This window comes from Dermacentor variabilis, chromosome 6 (genome assembly GCF_050947875.1).
Source record: "Dermacentor variabilis isolate Ectoservices chromosome 6, ASM5094787v1, whole genome shotgun sequence".
NCBI classification, from domain to species: Eukaryota; Metazoa; Arthropoda; class Arachnida; order Ixodida; family Ixodidae; genus Dermacentor; species Dermacentor variabilis.
Window position 1 is genome coordinate 27,838,245 of NC_134573.1, and position 7,899 is coordinate 27,846,143.

Here is a 7,899-nt window from a genome sequence, read left to right on the forward strand (position 1 = left end):
TGACCAAGTGCGGTTTGCTAACAGCGTGTGGTTGCAGGTCCCGCTTGTTGTGCATCCACCTGGTGTGGAAGGCAGTCACAGCCGCTTGTCTATCAGTCGTACCTGCTTATTCTTGTCGCCAAGAGATGGCGCTATCAGCAGACGTGCTTCCCCTTGCTGCCTGTTGCTGGCGCTCTAAGCAGCCTCTGCAGAGCACAGGCCACGCGCTCGCGTGTTCCCTTTCATAAAGGACGACCCTGTACATTGTAGTGAGCAATCATTATTTTCAAAATACTTTATAAACTCAACTTTGGTCCTGTCAATTATATTATGAAGACCCCCTTAAGTTAAACTCCACATAATATGAAATTTGGTCTATGTCAATGCAAATTATCGGTTGTCGACTGTGGTATTCATCAAATGCACTACAAGCACTTGACATATTCTGAAAACTGCGATTGTTAAGTACTGCAGAGGAAAATTTGCGTTACTTTCTTAGGTAGCTGCAGTACTCCATTCTCTATTAAGTAAGGGCTCATTGGTAAAATTGTTTAGATAACAGCAAATCTTCCACAATTTGTTCAGTTTATGAGCCATAACATTGGGGAAAATGCTCTTCAGTATGCGAAACTTCTTCACTTCTCTGATGACGCGTTCAACGTGTACTCTCAGATTGGCAATCTCCCTTGTTTTGGTCTCTTCAGCGACTGAAAACTGCTGCTTTCCATTCAGCATGGGTGGCACATTTAGGCTAACACCAATTTCATTTAGATCATGACTGATCAGAAACCCTTTGTCTGCCATCACGCTATCTCCGGGTTCAAGGAGATCATATCACCCACTTTTCCTTGTAATCTCTTTGTCTGATATCCCGCCAGGAGACAGGTCAGAGACAAAGGAGATAAACCCATTAGGTGTTATCCCCAGCAGGCCTTTTGCTGTATTGTGACTTTTGTAGGCACTGAATGTGTCACTCTGCACAGTGTAATCAGATGGGGTCTCAATAAAGAGTTCTGTACAGTCCAGTATCACACGTGTTGAAGGATAGAGATCCCTGAAAGACTGCGGCATGTACGAAGACAGTTTCACGTGATGGCCACACTGGTATCTGAACTAGCACATCACTCAGGAAATCTACCCAGTAAGAGAATATGCCGCTTACCAATGATGTGCTTATGGCAAAACGGAATGCTATATCCTGCTCTAGAAGACCGGCTATTAACCTGCACAAGCAGATAATCAGCTGCTCCCTCACACTAAGCATGGGTCGTCGGCCAGCTGGCGAGTTCGTTGTTCTGTGCTTGGAACAGATAAATGCAACGAAGCATTCAAAGCGCTTCAGTGAGGAGAAGCCAGTATAAAACCTAAGCTGCTTCTCATCCTTGTCTAAGTCTTCAATATGAGGACTTTGCTTAGTTGTCTGCTTATCTCTAGCCCTCTCAGTCTTTTCCTTGTGCAGCAAAGAACGCAGTTTAGCTACTTCTTCTTTAATGAAACTGGTATTCTGTCTCAGCTTTTCATTCTCTTGCTGTAGTGCTTGACGCCTAGTTACAAGCTTTGCAGCCCTTGCTTGGTAACGATGTGCTGCCTCTGATGCTGGTCCCATGGAATACGTATGGTCGTAGTATGGAATGAAGCAATTTAAAACAAATATGGTAGGCTGCATTTAGCAAACAGTTTTTATATGATAGCAAGGTCAGGTGGGAAAAGCGAAGCCAGATTTATATGAAATTGTTTATAGCAAAAATAAACATGCAAAATAAAATAAAATGACAGAAACAAGCCATAGGCAAGAACTTAATAGCAGGTGCAAAACACAATGCCAGGATTACATCTTCGTGCTCTCATTTCCAATTCCTCAATCTATTCCATTCTAGTTGCATTCTTCAATAGGTCTTGCTGTACATATACACAACATTTCACTGCGAAGTTACCTGCTGGTAGCTGGGGATGGACGCTTGATGGAGAAGCAGCTGGAAGAAGCACAGGTGAAGTAGCTGAGAGGTTGTCTGCAAAGATAATTTCAAAATACTTTAACAGCGCGGCTCTAGCTGCAAGACAGTAAGCGAATTTAAATAACCTGAATGAGCGGAATAATGTTCTCTGGAAAACGAACTTTTTAGTAACAGCTGTAGCAGAGCCAGCTCATAAAGAGAGGTATAAATGTATAATCACTAATAGCTAGAAGCCTACTGCCACACCCCCCCGCCCCCCTGAAAAAAAATGTCATTGCGTCGCTGGTCCACGGCGAAACGAATCCAAACAAAAAGACAATGATAAGACAGCACTCCATTAGTAATGCCGGCCAAATCCCATCTGTGTGTGTCTCCCTTTTCACTTGCGCCTGTTATGCAGTGTCAAAATTCAACAAGTTCGTTTACTTACCGATCATTAAACCCGCTCCCTTCCTTCTAGCGAAAGAAAGTAAAGCACTATAGCAGCGACTGGTTCGCTTTCCACATTCGAAGCACATTAAGCTTAAATGCAAAAGAAAAAAGGCTGTTACGTACGTTGCTGAGATTCCACTTCAACCGTGCCGCAGATGCAGAGTTCGTCCTGGATAGAGGCCTCCTGCGACATCGCTACGACGCGCTTTATACGGCGTCGTTTCCCAGCACCTGGCAAACATAAGGAAGCATTAGCAGCAGGCAACCATCTCCTCTCAAAGTGGCAGTCTTACCCGTAACCACAGCAGGTGTCCGTTCTGCATACACTCGGTGTGGAAAGATCGTGGGGAGCCGATCCATGTATCCCTTGCGCCCGCTAGTGTTGAAATGCGCACCACATATTTTGTGGTGCTTTGAAGGCTTCCACAAGGTAAATCGCCCTTCCGAGCCTTGCCGATTTATCCTGCGCACCCATTCTTGCTTCAGCTTGTTGTTCTTGGGGAATCCGTGGAATGATATGTTTTTGTCCTTTCTTGTGTTGTTGCTACAGCCGGGCACGCAACATGTTTGACCGCCACAGCGATTCGCCTTTGCGGACATGTCGAACGTCTAAAAAGCACCACAAAACTGCAGAAAGATTAACAGCTAACCACCACTACAGTCCACTGAGCTTGTTGTTCTTGGGGAATCCGTGGAATGATATGTTCTTGTCCTTTCTTGTGTTGTTGCTACAGCCGGGCACGCAACATGCTTGACCGCCACCGCGATTCTCCTTTGCGGACATGTCGAACGTCTAAAAAGCACCACAAAACTGCAGAAAGATTAACAGCTAACCACCACTACAGTCCACTGCTAGATATTACTAAGAAACACCAACAACATGCACGAGAAGACGCACAAGACCAGAAAACTGCGGCAGAACAACGCAACACCTGACAGCAGCCGGCAGGCGAGCATAGAAAAAGGGGGAGACGATCGCTCCGTTCTCCCATCATGCTTTGCGCAGATCCGCTAGGGGATGGTGCGGCGCTGCAATTTGTGGAAAGGTCTATTGGGAGCTCCTTCAAGCAAACAATAAGGCTGATGCAAATGCTAACATTATTTTTGACATTATGCTAACACATTATCTTATTCAAGTGGTTAATGAACCCACGCGTGTGCAAGGGTCATCATGTTCTATATTAGATGTCGTTTTTTTAAACCGAACCTTTTCCGAGCATACCGTGTCAATCGAAGATGGCTTATCTGACCATTACCTTATTGCACTTTCCTTGCCCATTGTCAAAACTACTGTTCGTAAAACTTCTAATACCAAATCTTTTAAGGATTACACCAGAGCGGATGACGCCAGCATAGTTGACTACATGGAAACTTGTCTTACGCGCTGTGCAGATAGGACTTTGGACAGCGTTTAATACAATGTGCAGGCATTGCATAGATACATTCATACCCACTAAAACTAAGAAGGTCAATAAAAGTACGCCTTGGATGACGCGTGGAATAGTACAACTAAAGCGTAAAATCAAACGAATAAAAAAGAAGCATCCACGCACGGTCGTTATCACGGAACTCCAACAAAAGCTGTCATGCGCCGTGCGCGATTAAAAAAAAAATCATTTTTCCACAAGATTGCCCCACTTTATAAAACACGCACAGGATAAGTTTTGGGGATACCTTGGCAATAGCAAGAAGACTACTACGGAAATTGCAGGTAATGAAACCATTCTCAACGACTTGAATGCCATCGCACAACATTTCAACACTTATTTTTATAGCGTATTCTCCCGTGCACTATCAGGCCCACTTTTGAGTTCTGCAGTGTTTGAAGAGCATGAGGCGAACTTTATATCTTACCATGGCATTGTGTCTATGTTACTCAATTTAAAAACCAAAACAACCCTTGGCCCTCACAACCTCCCGAATGTGTTTCTCAGGCGATACGCCGAAACTGTTGCCAAGTTCTTAGTTGTATTATTCAGAGCATCTTTGTTATGCGCGAACGTGCCTGAAGATTGGAAGATGGCTGGAGTTGCTCCGGTCTTTAAAAAAGGCGATCGATTATTGCTCGAGAAAAACCGCCTCATATCATTAACGTCATCTTGCTGCAAACTTTTCGAGCACATAATCGCAACCCGCAATAATGAATCTTTAGATGAACACTCCATACTAACAAGTGCTCAACATGGCTTCAGAAAAGGTTGTTCCACTACCACACTATTAGTAACAATAATTGATTCAATTGCCAAAGCTTTGGATGCCAACGGTCAAATTGATGCAGTGTTTTTTGACTTCAGTAAAGCATTTGAAGGGTAATTCATAAAAAGCTAATTTTAAAATTAAGGAACAGTAACCTTCCGGACATCATAATGACCTGGATTACAGACTATCTGGATAATCGCCAACAGTATGTTTCAGTTGATGATCACAACTCGGGATATCTACCAGTCACTTCAAGTGTTCCTCAGGGCAGTGTCCTGGGTCCATCGCTCTTTCTTTTATATATTAATGACATTGTTACCGTCGTCAAACCAGGAACACAAATAAGGCTGTTTGCAGATGAGTGCGTTGTATTGCGTACTATTAAGTCCGTGGATGATCAGAAGGAACTTAACTCTAGCTTGAATAATATATTTTTGTGGTGCGAAGAATGGGGCATGGCTGCAAACATAGATAAAACTGTCTCTCTTCGCATAACGCATAAAAGGAATCCCCTGGAGTACACGTATCAAATGGGATCTGTTTCATTAAAGCAAGTTGAGAGTTACAAGTACCTTGGCGTAACGTTCACTAATAAATTTTCTTGGAACTTTCACATTGAGAACACGTGTTCTTCTGCCTTTTGGAAGCTAACGTATCTGCGACACAAACTAAAGAAGGCCCCCTCAAACGTTAAGCTACTCACTTACCTAACCTATATTCGACAAAAACTTTAATATGCTTGCGTTGCATGGAATCCCTATACTAAAGTCAATGTTAACAAACTTGAGAAAATACAGAAAAAATGTGTTCGTTTTACTTGTTCTTAGTTCAAAAGTTCGGATTCCCCGGGAGAGTTGATGTTGGCCTACGACATTCCTTCGCTTGAGCAAAGAAGACAGAAACAAAAGCTAGATTTTTTACATAAGCTAATTAATAACAAATTGGCTCTGGACCCGTCACTATATGTAAGTCATCCTTCCACTGGGTATACACGACACCATCGTACGGATACACTGACACCTGTCTATGCTAGGACAGAGAGCTATAAGTTCTCCTTCTTTCCCCGGACTATTCCTGAATGGAATTCGCTGCCCGCCCCTTACAAAATGTGACTGTGTTTTATGTAAGTGTTTATTGTCTTTTTTTTGTTTTTGCATAGAATGTGTTCTTCCTGTTGAATGAGCAAGGTAAGTCCTCCAACTCCCTTGCCTTTAATGTGCAATTCCCTTGCCTATGATGTGCAATTCCCTTGCCTTTGATGTGCAATTCCCGTGCCTTTGATGTGCAATTCCCTTGCCTTTGATGTGCAATTCCCTTGACTTTTTATGTGCAATTCCCTTGCCTTTTTTACATCGTCCTGTTTGCACCATTAATTGATTTAGGTACTGTGTTTTGGTCTTTTTCACTAAGTGCTTCTGTGAGCAATATATCATTGTAAAGTCTATATATTTTATGAATGCATACGAACGTATCTTGTATATGTCTTGTACTCAATGTCTGCCCGTCCGGCAAGGACCACAATGTGGTCTGCAGTATGTACTAAATAAAATAAAATAAATAAATAAATATACCTCACTTTGACGCGGTGAGTTTTTGCGGTTTCGTGACGTCCTGTGACAGGCAGGTGAAGTGGGTGCAGCCCGAAAACGTTTGATCAATAGCCTAGGGCTAATGGCGAAAAGGCGTGGAATCAGAAATACCTATTTTTGTTTTGTTCGGTCAAATCGTGCATAATCAGTTTGTACACGTGATATCAGATGGGAAGATATCGCGGTTTTCGTGACGTCGCCTGACCGACAGGACACGCGACGTCACGAAAACGAAAACGCGATATCTATCTATCTATCTATCTATCTATCTATCTATCTATCTATCTATCTATCTATCTATCTATCTATCTATCTATCTATCTATCTATCTATCTATCTATCTATCTATCTATCTATCTATCTATCTATCTATCTATCTATCTATCTATCTATCTATCTATCTATCTATCTATCTATCTATCTATCTATCTATCTATCTATCTATCTATCTATCTATATGTATCTATCTATATCTATCTCTCTATATATATATCACGAAAAAGCGAAAAAAGTTTTTGACCAATCGCGGAGGGATGATTGCAGAATTGGAATAGAAAAGTTTGGAATAGCTTTGCGTTATAGTACCCCAAGTGTCAGAAACTTTTGATCGCCTTTCTTGTAGACTTCGCACGCTGGTGAACCTCGCGACATGCACGTGGCGCTATACTAGCAGGACTGATAGCAATTTCGCAGTAACTGGTACGTTTTCACAACGAAAATATCCAAAAATATTGAGCGTCATAGGCCCAGAATCAGCATTTTGATTGTTTCTATAAGCACGATCATCGTACCTTTTTCCGTCATCGTACGAATACAAATGTAGTAAACATTTCTATAAGGGACATAACAAAAAAGCGTACAGTGCTGACGGCATGTACATGACCCGTATATGACCTACAAATACGATAAAAGTACAAAACAATATAAGCTGTAAGCCTTGCCTTTTCGTTTGCAAGGCGTTCAGACGTTTTCGACGGCTCGCCGATAGTCCTTTTGTTAGCTTTCGATGCTTTTGCAACTTCCCCATGGTATGGAAGCGCAGTTAGACCCCAGGTCTCGAATGCGCAGTACCACGCGAAATCACGCAGAACACACGTGAAACCACGACGTTGAAAGCAGCAAAACTTCCGAGTCAGCTATCGCTCAACCAGACTGACTGGAAGACGACATCGAAATGGCGACTGAGGCAAAAACTCAAACAGGCAAATACAGGGAGACAGTTCATCGTCGTTTCGTCTGCTTTGTATGGGGATCGTACTTCCCTTCAATTTGAAGGAGGTGACGTCAGTGACATCAGCGCATACATCCGTCCCCTCCGAATGTGTTTTTTTAGCGCATTCATTTCCCAGCGATCCTGGGTGCAGCATTACCGAGTACTGCAGCAATCCTAAAATATTTTGCCAGTGTTTTCCTTTTCTTAGAGACCGCTGAAACCCGCAAGTGCCAAATAGACTTCAATTAAGTATAAGCAGCCTGATTACCTCATGCAGCAATAGTGCGGAATTACTCCCGATTCCTTCGTCCATGTGCGTCTATGCTTTCAGCTCAATATTGGTGTGGGATAGGGCAAGAGAAACTTGATAAGGATACTATTCATAGCATCTAGTACACATAAAGATGCAACTTGCAGTTGTGTTCTTTCACGTGAGTCTTCATATGGATTCCCGTATGATGCACTCGTTTGTGTACCACTTAGCGCAAATAAGTGTACCGCAGTTATTATATTACAGAGAAATCATCGGCGT

The 7,899-nt window shown here is 42.7% G+C and overlaps 1 pseudogene; it reads right to left on the reverse strand.

Annotated features, from left to right (window-relative positions):
* Nucleotides 1–474: 474 nt before the first annotated feature.
* On the reverse strand, nt 475–1,513 carry LOC142586071 (uncharacterized; annotated as a pseudogene).
* Between the last annotated feature and the right edge of the window lie 6,386 nt (nt 1,514–7,899).